At 44.1% G+C, this 18,011-nt stretch overlaps 1 pseudogene; it reads left to right on the forward strand.

Annotated features, from left to right (window-relative positions):
- Window positions 1–9,004: 9,004 nt before the first annotated feature.
- LOC147340387 (large ribosomal subunit protein mL52 pseudogene) lies at window positions 9,005–11,732 on the forward strand (annotated as a pseudogene).
- Window positions 11,733–18,011: the final 6,279 nt, after the last annotated feature.

Below are 18,011 nucleotides of genomic sequence, written 5' to 3' on the forward strand. Positions count from 1 at the left end.
CCCAACAACCTTATGAGTTAGGTACTCTTATTATCCCATTTTAAAGATGAGACAGGGCGGAGCAGGAAGCCCCGGCGCTAGGAGCTGGAGGCGGAGCCGCGAGGAGCGCCCCAGGTGGGCAGGAGGCGGCGGTACCTGCCCCAGGCCCAGGGTCGGTCCACCGGCCGCGTGTAAAAAAAAAAAAAAAAAGATGAGACAAATGAGACCCAGAGAATCTGAAGAACTTTCCCAAGTTTACACAGTTAGGAGTGGTAGAATTGGCATTCAAACACAGATAATCCTGGCTCCTAAACCCCCATTCTGTTCTGCTTCATAGAATACCAAGACCTTGTCCATTATGCCACATGTCAGGATAAGTCCCGGCATAGTGCAGAATGGAGTAGACACATCTAGGAGGTGACAGGAACCTCTGGTGTGGAGTGGATGGTTTGCTGGAAGAAATCCAAGCTGGTGGATGGGCAGAGATTTCCAAAGGGTATTGCAGGCATAAGCCAAGGTCCACAAGAAGGTCAAAAGATACCCCAAAGCAGCAGGTATCTCAACAAACAAGCAGACAAAACTCCTGGGACTCATGGAACAGGCAATACCCCTAAGTTCAGAGGAGATACTCAAAATGCACACTCAGGGAACAAACTGGTAATTCACATTTTTTCACAGTCCCCAAACCCACTACTTGGGGGTGGGTCCTGAGGGATGGGGGAGAAACCAGAGTGAAACAGCTCCAGACAAGTTGGCATGCATGTGCTCTTTGGGGAACAAGGGTGGTCCCTGATGGTGTCCATTCAATGTTTCCAAGAGTCAGGCTGCACGAGGCAAGGGGGAGGAGGCATTATGGAACACTAGGGGTGCTTAGGGCCTTTGCCAATGAGTATGAAAGTTATTTCAATATTTTAACAGCTAATAATATTTTTGCGAACAAAGGTCTGTCTAGTCAAGGCTATGGTTTTTCCAGTAGTCATGTATGGATGTGAGAGTTGGACTGTGAAGAAAGCTGAGCGCCAAAGAATTGATGCTTTTGAACTGTGGTGTTGGAGAAGACTCTTGAGAGTCCCTTGGACTGCAAGGAGATCCAACCAGTCCATTCTAAAGGAGATAAGTCCTGGGTGTTCTCTGAAAGGACTGGTGCTAAAGCTGAAACTCCAATACTTTGGCCACCTCATGCGAAGAGTTGACTCATTGGAAAAGACTCTGATGCTGGGAGGGATTGGGGGCAGGAGGACAAGGGGACGACAGAGGAAGGATGAGATGGCTGGATGGCATCACTGACTTGATGGACATGAGTCTCAGTGAACTCCGGGAGTTGGTGATGGACAGGGTGGCCTGGCGTGCTGCGATTCATGGGGTCACAAAGAGTTAGACACAACTGAGCGACTGAACTGAACTGAACTGAAGGGTTGTCCAGTGCCTAAAGCCTGAATGCCAGCCCTAGGTTTGAAATTCTTTACTTTTTCCTATCTTCCTCAAGCCTCAGGGTCTGGCTGAAAACTGAATTTGAGATATCATCTGACGTGAATCCAGCTGAGGAAAGAGTGGAATGGAAGGAACCCACGAGTTTCTCCTTGTGGCTCACAGAGTTCTATCCTCACTTTGCTCATGTTGTATTATAACGTCCTGTTTACATGTCTGTCTTTCCTCTAGACTGGAAGTAGCATGTAATAATAAATGGATAAAAAGGGCCCCCCACTTCCTGGGCAGTTGGCCAATCGATGTTTTCTTGAGTAACAGCTAATGTGGGTTGTGTGCTGATTCTGTGCCAGGTTTCTCATCTGATCCTTGTGGCACCCCTATTGGAAACCCCATTTGGCAACTGAAGAAATGAAGGCAAATAAAATCAGAAACTGGCCCACAACAGGCAGCCTGATTTTGGAGTTTGTACTCTTAACTGTTGTGTTTGATTTAAGTGACTGGTAGGTGGCCATACGTGTGCAAAAGTTCAGAGATGAATAGAATGTGGCTTGTTTAGGAACTGGGGAGACATATGTAGCTGGAATGCAGAGTGTGTGAAGGGGAGTTGACGGGTAATAAAGCTAGAAAATTCAGCCGGCATTTGATTGCAAAGGGCCTTGTATATCTTGTTTGAAATTTTGGACTCACTTCTAAGGCCAATGTGAAACCATTTGAAAGGTTGGAGCCCGGCAGTTTCAGGGTGAGATTTATGTTCTGGAATGTTCACTTGGTCTGCTGTGGGACGGATGTACTGGATGGAGTGCTGCTCAACTGTTATTTACTTCCTTTGTTTATTTCTGGTTGTTCCTCTGTTTCATTTTTCATTTTTATTTTATTTTTTTAACTTTATTTTATTTTTAAACTTTACATAATTGTATTAGTTTTGCCAAATATCAAAATGAATCCATCACAGGTATACATGTGCTCCCTATCCTGAACCCTCCTCCCTCCTCCCTCCCCATACCATCCCTCTGGGTCGTCCCAGTGCACCAGCCCCAAGCATCCAGTATCGCGCATCGAACCTGGACTGGCATCTCGTTTCATACATGATATTTTACATGTTTCAATGCCATTCTCCCAAATCTTCCCACCCTCTCCCTCTCCCACAGAGTCCATAAGACTGTTCCATACATCATGCCAACTTCACTGGACTTTACTGATGGTTAAAAGGATTTATCCACATGCAGGCCAACCCATCCCTTGTAAGGCAGGTGGCGGAGGTAAGGATGACTGACAGGAAAACCTCTGCTGTGATGGAGCCAACTGGTAAAGGGAAGGGTGGTAGATTTTAACTTGCCTTCCCTATGGCTGCACTTTGTTCACTGTCTGTATTTCACACTCTCACTCTCACCAGATGCTAGGAACGAACAGTCAACTCTAGATTCCATGCCCCCCACCCCCAAATGACAAATGGGTGTATTTTTTCTGACCCTGAAGGGGTTTCAGACAACACTTCCCAGAAACTATAAATCCTGTTCCAAACTCAGCAGGAGGGAGAAGCAAAGTCAAACACCCTGACCTGCAAATCTTCCTCTCGAAGGGTTTGATAGCATTTGTCTCCCAGGAACCCTGCTTTTGAAAAAAGAGATTTCTCCTGTCTGAGATCTCAGATGCCTGTCAGCCAGCCCTGTGGGGGTGGGGGACTCTGATGTAGGGAAGAGAGGGCTTGCCAGGAAAATCTCTTCTGGCAACAAAGGGCCCACTTCTGCACTGATACAGCAACTTACTTCTCACCCTGATGCTTCTTGTAGAGCAGGCACTCCTAGAATTTGCCATGTATCTTTATCCACCTTTGAGTATATTCTTGGGGTTTTCATCCTATTTCCCTGGCCTTCCTTCTCAGTCTCTCATGGAACCCTATCTACTCATGTGATGAATGTTGGAGTACACAGAGATCCACCCTCACCTTTTCTCACCACTCCCACTCCCTGGCTGCACCAGCTTTGCAAAGGGCTGGAGAAAGTCCCAGCTGTAACCTTGCCAAACAGAACTTTGTTTAAGGTTTGCCAAACAAACCTTAGTGTTGAGGTTTGGGTCCTGAAGGAAACCAGGAGCCAGAGGAGGTAGAGGTGGGTCTGAGATGAAGTTTCTCTGTGGTGCTTCTTTTCTGGGGAGAGGAGGATCCCAAAACTTTTAAAATGCAGATTCCTAGATCCCACCCAGGGCAAGTCTTCATTCCTCAGTTAGGACTGCAACACGGCATGTGTGTTTTGAAAAAATCTTCAAGAGATGGTCTATCACTCCTTCTTATTTTGAAAAAAAAAAAAGAAAACCTGCAGAAAGTTGTAAAATTAGCACAAGTGCCCTTTATCCAGTTTTACCAACTGTTAATGTCTTGCCATCTTGCTTGTCTATCTAGCACACAACTGACTAAAATCATGAGTGTGTAATTATTATCATATAACATAGTAACTAGTATCTTGCTGAACCGTTTGAAAGTTAGTTGCAAACATTAGGATATTCAAGTACTGTAGTGTGTATCTCCTAGGAACAAGGACATTCTTTCACATATAGTTCATATACTGCTGCTGCTAAGTCGCTTCAGTCACGTCCGACTCTGTGCAACCCCATAGATGGCAGCCCACCAGGCTCCCCCCATCCCTGGGATTCTCCAGGCAAGAACACTGGAGTGGGTTGCCATTTCCTTCTCCAATGCATGAAAGTGAAAAGTGAAAGTGAAGTCGCTCAGTCGTGTCCGACTCTTAGCGACCCCATGGACTACAGCCTACCAGGCTCCTCCGTCCATGGGATTTTCCAGGCAAGAGTACTGGAGTGGGGTGCCATTGCCTTCTCCGAGTTCATATACAGTTTTCCTTAAATATCCTAATAATGGCCTCTTCAGACATTCTCCTCTACCCCCTCCAAAATCCACATGTTGCATGGAGTTATCTTTAGTCTCCTGTCATCTAGAACAGTTCCCCAGCCTTTTCACTAGTCTTTCATGACACTGACATTTTTTGAGTTCAGGCCAGTAGTTTCGAAGAATATCTGAGAGATTTTGACATACAGCCAAGGTAAAGAACAGCTTAGAGACTAGTTTGGAGAGATCACAAGTTAATGAACTGAAAGGCAGGCCTAGAGCCAAAAACAGAGACTCAGGAACTGCATGAAAACTGAAAGGAGGTCAGAAGGGTAGTGAAGAAGGGTGGTGGCTGGGCAGATTGAATGGCTTAAAAATAAAAGGTCACAGCAGCTCTTCTTCTCAGGATTACAAACGCTGAAATACACCCAATAGTGATTCAGGGTGATTTCTTGAGTCCTCTCACCCGACTCCTGTGCCCCAGAGCCTTATGCTGATTGGTCATGGCATTCATTGAACATATGCTGTGTGTCAGGCACTGTTCTAAGCACATTTACATCATTACACTTTACCACAGCAGACTCTCTAGAAGGCAAGAACTGTGATTGTCCCTATTTTTATTTTAATTGAAGTATAGTTGATTTGTGTTAGTTTCAGCTGTACAACAAAGTGATTCAGCTTTAAACACATACATATATAGCAGATTCTTTCCTATTATAAGTTACTACAAGATATTGAATGTATTTCCCTATGTTGTATGCTGCTGCTGCTACTAAGTTGCTTCAGTCGTGTCCAACTCTGTGCGACCCCATAGATGGCAGCCCACCAGGCTCCCCTGTCCCTGGGATTCTCCAGGCAAGAACACTAGAGTGGGTTGCCATTTCCTTCTCCAATGCATGAAAGTGAAAAGTGAAAGTGAAGTCGCTCAGTCTTGTCCAACTCTTTGCAACCTCATGGACTGCAGCCCACCAGGCTCCTCCGTCCATGGGATTTTCCAGGGAAGAGTACTGGAGTGGGGTGCCATCACCTTCTCCGCCTATGCTGTATAGTTAACTTTTATTGTTTATCTACTTTGTATATAGCGGTGTGGATCCCTTAATCCCAAACTCCTAATTTATTAAATTAGGAATGATTGCCACTATTTAATGAATGAGGAAACCTGAAGCCCAGTGGGGTGGTAACTTATTTAGGGTCACACAGCTAGTATGTACAGTTCCAGAATTTGAACTCAGGCAGTCTGGCTCCAGGGCCTTCACTTTTATTTTTTCACTTTATGTTTAAAACTATTATTCATTTGATTTTTGGTTCTAGGATACAGAACAGTTCTATCATCCCCCTAAACACCTTGGTGTTCTCCCTTTATAGTCACCACACCTCACTCCCTCCTATGAATAATGTTGTCATTTTTGTTTTGCTCCTTCTGGAGGCTGTGTTTCCAACTTCCGTTGGGGTTTTATAAATTGTGCACCACTAATCAGGTCTTTCCTATATATTCACCAACCAAGAGTCATTTGGGCCTTCACAAAGTACTGTTAGTTCAGTTTTCCATCTGCATTATGCTAATTAGGAGCAGTTAAAATGCACCCAGAGGTTGAGAGTAAACAGCTTTATTGGCAGCTTTCCTGAGTTCCAGTACTTCCTAGTTTCCCAGGCTTCCATGTTTGGTTCTCATGGTTCCTTCATGGCTAGAAAGAACCCATGTCCAGAATTGTGCTGGGACTAGGAGGGGACAAGGAAGGGGTAGACAGAGACTAAAAAAGAAAGCCCTGGGTTTGGGCCCCTCCCTCTTAGAGCTGCAGGTGTATTGAAGAGAGAGGAAAGTACTTCAGAATTCTGGCTTTTGCCATTTCCCATTTCCGGCTGCTCCTTGCCTCTGCCTCCACCCCCACTGTGGGACTACCTGGTGACTGGGGCACTAGAGAACAGAAAAAAAGGGGAGGGGGAGAGAGTACCCGTGTGTGTCCTGCACTCTGTCTGGAGCTTAGGATTTCCCTTTGCTGCTCCTCCATGCAAAACTAGCAGCTTCCTCCTTCCAAATTTGCTGGCATATTGAATGCAGCACTTTCACAGCATCATCTTTTAGGATTTGAAATAGCTCAATTGGAATTCCATCACCTCCACTAGCTTTGTTCGTAATGATGCTTCCTAAGGCCCACTTGACTTCACATTCCAGGATGTCAGGCTTTAGGGGAGTGATCACACTATCGTGATTATCTGGGTCGTGAAGATCTTTTTTGTATAGTTCTTCTGTGTATTCTTGTCACCTCTTAATATCTTCTGCTTCAGTTAGGTCCTTTTGCATCACTGTGCTCACTTCCAGTTTTTAGAATGTGTTGAGTTTGTGGTGGGAGATGCTGGAGGAACAAAAGTGGTAAACTCTCCACCAGTTTGGTGTTACTTTTATTTCTATGGTTCTCTGATCTGTCTGCTGATATGTATTGAGTTCTCAAAGAGTTGCTCATGTATTCTGTACAAGTTTTAGAGTCAAGCTAAGTGGCAGATAAAGAGGTGTGTGGCAGATAAAGAGGTGTGTGTTTATTACATTATATCCAGAATCAAAAATCAACCCTAACTTTTAAAACCCTATGCCACACCGCCTCTCCACATAAATGTCCCATAGACCTTATGAGCTCATTATGTGCCAATCAGACTTCATTACCTATTCATTCACTTTAGTCTTACCTCTTCCAATGATCCCTATCTCAACTAATCCCACCATCATTTACCTAATTGTCCAAACCCATTGTCATGACTGTTGCTGAAGCTGAAGCTCCAATACTTTGGCCACATGATGCGAAGAGCTGACTCTTTGGAAAAGACCCTGGATCTGGGAATGATTGAAGGCAAAAGGAGAAGCAGGCAGCAAAGGATGAGATGGTTAGACAGCATCACCAACTTAATGGATATGAATTTGACCGAACTCCGGAAGATAGTGAAAGACAGGGGAGCCTGGCGTATTTCAGTTCATGGGGTCGCAAAGAGTCAAACACAACTTAGCAACTGAACAACAATGAACAACCAAGCCCAAATCCTGGGCTTTGTCTTGGACTCCTTTCCCTCTATGCTGTTCACATCCAGTCATTCATTGATCCTTGCTTCTCCCTCCTTGTGGCTCAGCTGGTAAAGAATCTGCCTGCAATGTAGGAGACCTGGGTTTGATCCCTAGGTTGGGAAGATCCCCTGGGAGAAGGGAAACGCTACCCACTCCAGTATTCTGGCCTGGAGAATTTCATGAACTGTATAGTCCATGGAGTCGCAAAGAATCGGACACGACTGAGTGACTTTCACTCACTCTCCCTCCTTATTTAAACAATCTTAAATTATTCAGGCCATTACTCTTTACCACCTGGATTATTGCTATAGTCAGCTAATTGGTGTGACAGGCTGTTTTTTTAAAATTCAACTTTCTACTTTTTATTGGCTGTATACACAAAAACACAAAATCATTAGCCAATATATTATTTTAATGCATTTTTATGGAAGTATAATTACTTTACAAAGTTGTGTTTATTTCGACTGTATACCAAAGTTTTATATATATTTTTTCTTTTTTCAGATTCTTTTTCATTATAAGTTATTATAAAATATTGACTATAGTTCCCTATGCTATACAGTAGGTCCTTGTTGTTTTTCCTATTTTATATATAATAGTGTGTATTTGTTAATCCCAAACTCCTGATTTATCTCTCCTCCTCCCTGATATCCACTTTGGTAACCATAAGTTTGTTTTCTATGACTGTCATTCTGTTTCTATTTTGTAAATAATTTCTTTGTGACTCTGGACTGTAGCCTGCCAGGTTTCTTTGTCCATGGGATTTTTCAGGCAAGAATACTGGAGTGGGTTGCCATTATCTCCTTCAGGAGATCTTCCTGACCCAGGGATCCAACCCATATCTCCTGTGTCTCCTGCATTGTAGGCGAATTCTTTACCCATTGAGCCATCAGGGAAGCTCTTTATTATATATAATGTGTACATGTTAATCCAAAACTTCAGATTTACCTCTCCCCCTCCCGCTGTCCCCTTTGGTAATGGTAAGTTTGTTTCCTATGACTGTGATTCTATTTGGTAAATAAGTTCATTTGTATCATTTCTTTTTAGATTCCACATATAAGTGATATATGATATTTGTCTTTCTCTGTCTGACTTATTTTACTTAACACATGACAATCTCCAGGTCCATCCACGTTCCTGCAAATGACATTATTTCATTCTTTTTAACGGTTGAGTAATAGTCCATTGTATATATGTACCACTTCTTTATCTATTCATCTGCTGATGGATATTTAGAGTGTTTCCATGTCTTAAGCCCAATGTATTACTGATGTTATCACAAGCTGGACTTACCCTGGTCAAGAAACAGAACATTACCAGCATCCCAAAGCCCCTCTTTTGTGCTTCCTTTAAAATGCTACCCCTTCCCTTCTTCTCGTAGGTGACCACTATACCGATTCTCAACACCACAGCTTGTCTCTGCCATTTAAAAAACTTTATGTATAAATAAAATCATACTGTATAATTTTCTTGTGCCTTATTTCCTTAGCTCAACATTATATTTGTGAGAGTCAATCATGTTGCACATTGTTTTATTCTCATTGCTGTATAATATTCCATTGTATGTTATATCATCTATTTTATGATTGATAAACATTGGGATTGTTTTCAGTGTGGCTTACTAAGAATATTGCTGCTATAGCTTCCCACACAGCATTGCCCTTGGCTACCGAGACCGCACCCACTTCCAGCTCTTGTGCCTCAGCATGGCTGCTTTGGGTGTCCCGAGGCTGCACTGCAGCCCCAAGGCTCACATGGGCAGCCAGTGGCAACTCCAGCAGGGCCTCGCTGCCAGCCCCTCTGGCTACCAGCCCTTTACGGAGCTCCCAGACTGATCTTAGGCAGATGGCCGCCCTTCTCCTCCAGTGAAAGGCCAGCTTTGAAGACAAACTCAAAGGGAAAAGTTTGCGAGATGAGTTGCACTGCTGTCACAGGAAATGGATGCTGGATTACAGGCATGGCAGCTCAGGCAGCAGGGGAAGTTGAGAAGACAGGAAACAGCAGAATGCTCTTAAACCCAAAGCGTCTCTACTGCAGAACCCACACCAAGCCAATAAAAAAGTGACTCCTGTCCCCCTTCAAAAAAAAAAAAAAAACAAGAGTGCTCCTACAAATACTCCACTCCTATACATGTCTTTTGGTGGCCAAAAGCATTCATTTATACTTGCTATATACTTGATGATGATATTTCTGACATGTATATGTTCATCTTTAATAGATACTGTAAATTTACCAGAGAGGTTGTACCAATTTAAACCTCTACCAGTGATGTATGAGAGTTCCTGTTGCTCTATAGTTGGATAATACTTTAAGAGATTAATGTGTTTGTATATATTTTTATCTCCATATATTCCTCCTTTTATTTTCTTCACTTAAGTAGGTAGCTGGTTCTGGCCCTCTTGGCCACCAGGAGGGTTGTAGAAGGGCAGAAAATTGACATTTCCCACAACACTTTGTGACTTTTGTTCACAAGAGCTTTGAGCCCCAGAGGGAGGGAAAAAAATTGCCAGTAAAGAAAAAAACATCTTAGAAGAAATAAAAAGGAGAGAGGCTTTTCTCAGATCAAAAAAAGAGATTTCTCCAGTGTAAGGGAAGAAGAGAAAGAGCTCTGTGAATTCCAGAGCAGCAGAGCCTGGCCTGGCTTCTAGGCAGCATATGGGGAAGGCCCTAGTGAGAAGTCATGAGGTAGGGAATCTGGGAAGTTGGAACCAGAAGCAAAAATTTTTCACAAAAGCATCAGAGTGCTGCTGGACCTGAAGGGCCCTGGTGTTGATGATTTAGTTGCTAAGTCGTGTTCAACTCTTGTGACCCCCTGGATTGTAGCCTGCCAGGCTCCTCTGTCTATGGGATTCTCCAGGCAAGAATACTGGAGTGGGTTACCATTTCCTTCTCCAGGGGATCTTTCCCACCAGAACAGGGGTCAATGGATATCTCAACATTTACCAGTGTAAGCAAATGGCTTGATGACTGGAGGGCCATACTGCTATGTGCTTGTGTGTATAAAATTCCAGAACTGATGTATAACTATGAGTCAGGGGTCCGAAAAAGCACAGGTTGAGTTTCCCTCTGTACTTATGGGATTGGGAGTTCAAAATAGAATTAACTCTGATGTACAAAGAGATGTGATATTTCTTATCCCTCAGAGTTGTGAAGTGATGTTTGTACCTCCAATACTGAGCGGGTATCCCTCAGGGCTACCCCTAGCACATACAGCGTCTTTATGAAACCAGTTAGGGGCTTCCCTGGTAGCTCAGATGGTAAACAATCTGCCTGCTATGTGGGAGACCCAGGTTCCATCCCTGGGTCAGGAAGATCCCCTGGAGAAAGGAATCACAACTCACTCCAGTGTCCTTGCCTGGAGAATTCCATGGACAGAGGAGCCTGAAGGGCTACAGTCCATGGGTTGTAAAAAATCAGACACAACTGTCTGACTTTGCTTCCAGGTTTACATTCCCATAAAACCTCAATCATGGAGGCCCAGCCTACAGCTCAGGATTGCTGCCCATTGACACCACTGGCTGTTTCCTCTCTGCCCTTGCTCAGCTGTCCCAAGAATCCAAAAGGTTTGGTTAGTAGGGGATCCTCAATATTCTTCAGGCCCCTCTGTTCAGGTTCAGGGATTTCCATGAACTGGAACTAGGTTGTCTCATCAGCAAGAAATGCATTTATGGAATAATTCTACCAAGTCATAGGTAGACACAGAGAAAGTACACAAATAAAACAGCAGAAGCACATCAATCTCATTAGGTCTCTCTTCAACACACACTCACATTTTTCTTACTCTTACACTCACACTTTTAAACATCATCATTCTAAAAACAACTTACCAGCAACATTAAAGAGGAGTTGTGGAGGAATCATCTCAAGTGATTTCATACAAAGGCTAGAATGTGTCAGACCTGGCTTCCACTCCTGGCTTTGCTATGTGGCCTTGAGCAAGATAACCTCTTTCTGAACCTTCTGATAAACTGTTGAGCCCTCTCCATTCCTTCAATTCTCCACCATGTATTCAACCACTTGGCCCTGCTTCTTTGGATTGTTCCACAAACCCGGGCATTCAACTTGCTTTTCTTTCCTTTGGGAGCTGTCAGCCTTTGCTCTTTGCCTTGGGATTCAGCTTTTCCAGGATTGACTGAGATATGGAATCCAGGCCTGCAGGCCTGCCCCAGAGACAAGGGGCCATGACCTGGCAACTTGGAAACATTTACTAATCTGATATTTATGAATTTCATTCAAAGATTTTGCTGTCAGCCCCTTCAGGAAACAGAAAGGGATTAACAAAAATTACTACAACTGGAATATTGATAAAATTTCTAGAGTCATAGAAAGTGCTCTGAGTCCCTATCCCTGTTGTTTTGTCCCTAGGTCTCTAGATGCTTCCTTGAAGCCCCAGATGCCTTCTGTTCAGTTTTATTTCTCAGGATAGAGCTCTAGAATCCTCTCATTTGTCTAACTAGTCAAATCCTCTCATTTGTCACTAACTAGTGCTGTAATTTTGAGCAGATCATTTACCCTGAGTTTCAGTGGATGTAATATCTCCTACTAATATTTCCCCTCACATTTTCTTCTTCCTTTTAATCTTTCTCTCTCTCATTGCTCCCCTCATCTGGAGCACTCCCCCAACTCCCACTCCAGGCTTTGCACTGTTGGCAGCTTAATGCTTAGGTCTCAGCTGAGGTAATCCCTTCTGAGAGAGGCCATCTCTATGTACCAACTTTGAAGTAGGCCATCTGCCCATTACTTTCTCTTGATATTTCTTCTTCCTGGTTGTGATCACAATTTGGAAATTATGTATTTTCTGCTTGTTTACTATCTGTCTCATCCCTAGATTGGGAGCCTTAGGAAGTTGGCACCATATACCTTGCTTCCTGCCTGAGTACCTACATAGATCGTGTGTGCTCAGTCAGGTGCAACTCTTTGCAGCCCCATGGCCTGAAGCTCACCAGGCTCCTCTGTCCATGGGATTTTCCCGGCAAGAATATTGGAGCAGATTGCCATTTCTTACTCCAGGGGATCTTCTTAACCCAGGGATTGACCTCACATCCCTTTTATCTCCTGCATTGGCAGGCAGATTCCTTACCAACTGTGCCGCCTGGGAAGTCCACAACTGCATAGAAGTGGTTTTAACAGTTATTCGTGTAAAACCACTGTGGCTGAACTCTGCGTGTGGTGGGCGGAGGGACGTTCATTTTGTATTACATACGCTCTCTCTGGTTCCCACAAGCAATTCAGCTGCATAAAGACTCTTATTTTTAAAAAATCAGAGGCACAGGGATTTCCCTGGTGGTCCAATGTTTAAGATTTCACCTTCTAATGCAGGGGGTGCAGGTTCCATCCCTGGTCAAGGAGCTAAGGTCCCACATGCTGTGTGGCCAAAAAACTAAAACATAAAACAAGAAGCAATATTGTAACAAATTTAATAAAGACTTTAAAAATGGTCCACATCAAAAAAAAAAATCTTTAAAAAATAAATCAGAGGCGGAGAGAAGAATCTACTGAAGATGTAGAGGGACTAAGGGAAGGGTCATACTTTCCTGTCTCTCCCTTCCTGCTTCTTTCCGAAGCCCTGTCCTGTGTTTTTCCCACACTACAAATTCCTCTCTCTCTCCTATTAGAATTGCCCTCTCTCCTCCACCTTTGCCTCAGTTTGATGCCTTTCTTTTCCACCAGGTAGTTAAATTATGTATAAAAGAACATTACTGAGAAGGTTAAACAAAGGCTCCTTTGTTGCTGCCCCGACCCCATCCCATTTTTCTCAACTCCCACCAAAGACTAATGATATTATGAATTTAACACATAAAGTTTTGATTCAAGTTTGTTGCCTTCCTGAGGACAGTGACTCTACTCTTTCATCCTCCAGATCCTCTGCTCCAAGCACACAGCTCAGTAAGTATCTGAGGAACACCACTCAGTAAGGGAGGGGTGGACTTTCTGTTTGGTCTTGAACACTAAGTATCAATTCACCTCCCACGGAGGGGGAGCTGTCCTGTGAGGGACACAAGGTCAGTGTCTGCCCTTCAGGTACTTGTGATCTGAAGGAGGAGAGAAAAAAATGCACAAGACAGCATAGTCTCCAGGCCAAATGAAAGAACCAACTAGCTTTGTTGGAGTTCAGAGGAAAGACTGCCCTGGAGGCCTCAGAGCTAAGGTAAGATTTAAGTTGAATGGTAAAGAAAGGAAAGTCTTAATCAGAGAGTGAGTGGAAAGAGCATTGGGAGCAAAAAGCAACCCAGGTGAATCTGTGGGGGAAGAAATATAAGTATTTCCCTGTGCACACCGTTGTCTAGTAGGTTTCTTCCTGACATACCATCCATCATCCATCAATAACTGCCAGTCTGCATCTGGGGTCCCCAAAGCAGCCTGTTATTCTAAAGCAGCTTCTCTGGTAACCTTTTGGGGGATTGTAAATGCCATCTCACAGGTTAGTAGGTTCATAAACATCCCTAAATTATATTCAGGGTATGTTATATGAATCCAATGAGCGTGTACTGAGATATATGATGGGCTGCTGCACTGCTAGGGTCTGTGCAGAAGTTTTCATAAGTGTTACTTTATATTTTATTCAACAAATACTTATATAGCATTTACAAGTGCTAGATATTGTGCTGCTGCTGCTGCTAAGTCGCTTTAGTCATGTCCGACTCTGTGCGACCCCATAGACGGCAGCCCACCAGGCTCCCCCGTCCCTGGGATTCTCCAGGCAAGAACACTGGAGTGGGTTGCTATTTCCTTCTCCAATGCATGAAAGCAAAAAGTGACAGTGAAATCGCTCTTAACGACCCCATGGACTACAGCCCACCAGGCTCCTCCATCCATGGGATTTTCCAGGCAAGAGTACTGGAGTGGGGTGCCATTGCCTTCTCCATTGACCTATGAGGTAAGTGCTATTATTATCCTCATTTCAGAGATGAGTAAACTGAGGCACAGAGGGGTTAAGTCACTTACCCACAGTCATAAAGCTGATAAGAACCAGAACTGGAGTTCAATCAATCCTTATTTTGGTTTTTATAACAGCTATTGTGATATAATTCATGTGATATACAATTCACCCATTTCCAGTGAATAATTCAGTGGTCTTCAGTACATTCACCAGGTTGTACAACTACCACCTAACTTCTTCACCACCTCAAAAGGAGATCCTGTCCTTCTTAGTAGTCACTCCTCATTCCCCCACCCCAGGCCCTGGCAACTGCTAATCTCTTTCTACCTACTCGACATTTCCCATAAATGAACTCACACATTATTGTGGACTTTTGTGTCTGGTTACTTTCGCTCAGCATAAAGGTTGTTTTTTTTTTTTTAATTGAAGTATAGTTGATTTACAATGTTTCAGGTATACAGCAAAGTGATTCAGTTGTGTGTATGTGTGTGTGTATGCATATTCTTTTTCAGATTCTTTCCCTTTATAGGTTATTACAAGATATTGAATATAGTTCCCTGTGCTATGCAATAGGGCCTTGTTGTTAGCATAAAGTTTTTAAGGTTCATCCATGTTGTAGCTCGTGTCATAAAACTTCACTCCTTTTTATGGCTGAATAACAGTCCATTGAATATATGGACCATATTTTGTTTCTCTAGTCATCATCATGGACATTAGATTTTTTTTTCATAATCCTTGATTTGGCTATACTAATCCACTTGCCTGTTCAATAAAAATGTCCCAATAATGGAATGTTCTAGATCTGTACTATCTAATACGGGAGCCTCCAGCTACATGTGGCTACTGAGCACTTGAGATGTGGCTAGTGTGGCTGAAGAATGCCTTATTTAATTATACTTGAATTTAATTAATTCAGATGTAAATCACTCCCATAGGGTAAGCCACATGGTCACGATGAAATACTGGACATGGGTCTCAGCCCTGGGTCTAGCCAATTACAAAAGGGATCCAAATTCTGGAAGAAGTCACACATTGACCCCAACCAGAAGGCTGAAGCTACTAATCATGATATTCCAATTGCAACAAACCTGAGTGGCTAAGGAGAAATGGAAAGAGAGGTAAAATATCACTGGATTTCTGCTTTATAAATAAGATTGTCTATACCAATTCTTTCAGATTTCACATATATGTTTTACTCTTTCTGACTTACTTTATTCTGTATTACAGTCTCTACAAATGATCCAGTTTTGTTCCTTTTTATGGCTGAGTATATTCCATTGTATATATGTACCACATTTTCTTTATTTATTCCTCTGTTGATGTATATGTATGGATACCAAGGGAAAAAGAGGAGGGGTGGCATGAATTGGGACATTGACTGTATCCTGCCAGGCTCCTCTGTGCATGGGATTTCCCAGGCAAGAAAACTGGAGTGGGTAGCCATTTTCTTCTCTAGGGAATCTTCTCGACCCACAGATGGAACCTGGGTCTCCTGCATTGCAGGCAGATTCTTTACCATCTGAACCACCAGGGAAGCACATTGTGATTTACAAATATACACTATTGATACTAAGGCTTCCCTGGTGGCTCAGCTGGTAAAGAATCCGCTTGCAATGTGGGAGACCTGGGTTCGATCCCTGGGTTTGGAAGATCCCCTGGAGAAGGGAACAGCTACCCAGTCCAGTATTCTGGCCTGGAGAATTCCACGGACTATTCCATGGAGTCACAAAAAGTCAGACACAACTGAGCGACTTTCACTATTGATACTGTGTATAAAATATGTAACTAATGACAATCTACTGTGTAGTGCAGGGAACACGCTCAGTGCTCTGTGGTGACTTAAGTGTGAAGGAAATCCAAAAAGGGGGGGATGCATGTATATGTATAGCTGATTCACTTCGCTGTACAGTAGAAACGAACACAACATTGTAAAGCAACTACACTAAAAGAAAATTTTATTTTAAAAATCACTGGATTACTTATGCCTGACAATTCCAAGCCCAGCCCAAGAACAGTGGTGAGGAAATAGGAGGGTGTTCCCTTGTGTGATGAGTTACTCACATCTACTCCCACTGACAGCAGCTGCCTGTGCTCCCTCAGCATAGCAAGGGCCCCTTGGCCCGAGAGCAAGTCTGGTGGAGCTGGAACTTCTTATTCCTTAGAGATGAAGCAAACTCAGAACTGACCAAAGTGAGGCACAGATGTGCACGTGAGGCCCGAGCAGGGGACAATCACAGCTCAGAGAAGACAGAACAGGCCCCTTAGTGTGAACTGCCCAGGAAGCCTGGCAGCTCCTCAAGGGCCTGCCCAGCTGCAATCCAAGATACAAAGTTTTTATGCAAGTTGGCACTCAAGTTCATTTGGAGGCAAAGCCCGACCCACACCACTGTGGGCAACTGTTCATGTTCTGAGGCTAAAAGTCAATGAACACAGGCTCTGCCTCAGTCCTTGCCAACACCACATACCTGAAACCCAAACAATTCTGAATTCTCTAATACACTCAGCCCTGAAGGGTTTCAGGAAAGGGACTGGGCCAGTATTGGGTTCCCCCAGCTAAATTCAAAGCTCTCTAAAAAAGTGTTTCTTTGTTCTCCTCGGGACAGCTCCTCCCAATACCAAGAAGGAGAACTCTTTCAAGGGAAGGATTTGGGAGGAGTGTGTACTCCTATGGTATCCTTGGCTTTCAGAAACTGCAGCAGGCAGGACCACTCAGACACCACAGAGGAGAATACAGGCGGAGCCCCCACATATCAACCACGGAAGATTCACCAGCGTCCGTCCCACAGGTCAGAGGAGGCATCAGAGGGTAGTTCTTGGAACTCATAGGGTAGTGCTTCCAGGAACGTCCAGCAACGCTAGGTTTACATGGAGGATAGCTTTCTTTTCAGGATGATATGATGATAAGCCTTGTTTTCTAAGTCAGGCCCCAGACACTCAGTCTTCCTAAACTCTGTCAGGTGCACAGGATAAAAAGGATTTCACCTAACAGGTATCAGTCACTATAAACAATTCTTCATTCAACAAAAATATAAGATGTGTACACTGTGTGCCAGGTACCAGGGCAGTCCTAGGACACAGGGCATCCTAGACCCTGCACTCAGAGGAAGAAACAGATGGCAGAGGCCAGGAGCCTTCATGGATGTGGTAGAGCAGCAGATGCACAGACAGTGCCTGGGGCCTGTGGGTGCAGGCTTTCCTCCCTGAGCCATTACAGGGTCTGGAGGGGCAGCATGCAGCCTGGCTGTGGGTTACTGGGGTGAAATTCTCTCTCTCCGGACCTTCACTCTGCTCACCTGTCTTTTTCTTGATCTCACAGAGCACACTGAAGATAGCAGCCTTCATTGGATGGCAATTCAGAGCATGCTTTCTGGCCTGTGCCTCTCCAAGCTCTGGTCGGTGATGGCCATGATATGCTGCAGGACATCGTCCATGTTGGATCTGGGCTGGGGCCTGAGCATGCAGCACAGGGCTGGGGATTACCGCCCAGGATGTGTGTGGGTGCTACAGGAAGGGATGTCCATGAGTGGCAGGGCCAGATGGACGCTTAACCAGGAGCCACCAAGCCTGGAGAGCTTGCACAGACATAGGCAACTGCTGTAGTCTGTGTGCCAGGCACGCATGTGCATGCATGCATACATGTTCAGTGCTTCAATTCAGTCAGTTTAGTCACTCAGTCATGTCCAACTCTTTGTGACCCCATGAACTGCAGCATGCCAGGCCTCCCTGTCCATCACCAACTCCCGGAGTTTACCCAAACTCATGTTCATTGAGTTGGTGATGCCATCCAACCATCTCATCCTCTGTCTTCCCCTTCTCCTCCTGCCTTCAATCTT

This window comes from Bos grunniens, chromosome X, assembly GCF_055505025.1.
Source record: "Bos grunniens cultivar Pamir isolate PY7600 chromosome X, Bosgru_T2T1.0, whole genome shotgun sequence".
Taxonomy (NCBI): domain Eukaryota; kingdom Metazoa; phylum Chordata; class Mammalia; order Artiodactyla; family Bovidae; genus Bos; species Bos grunniens.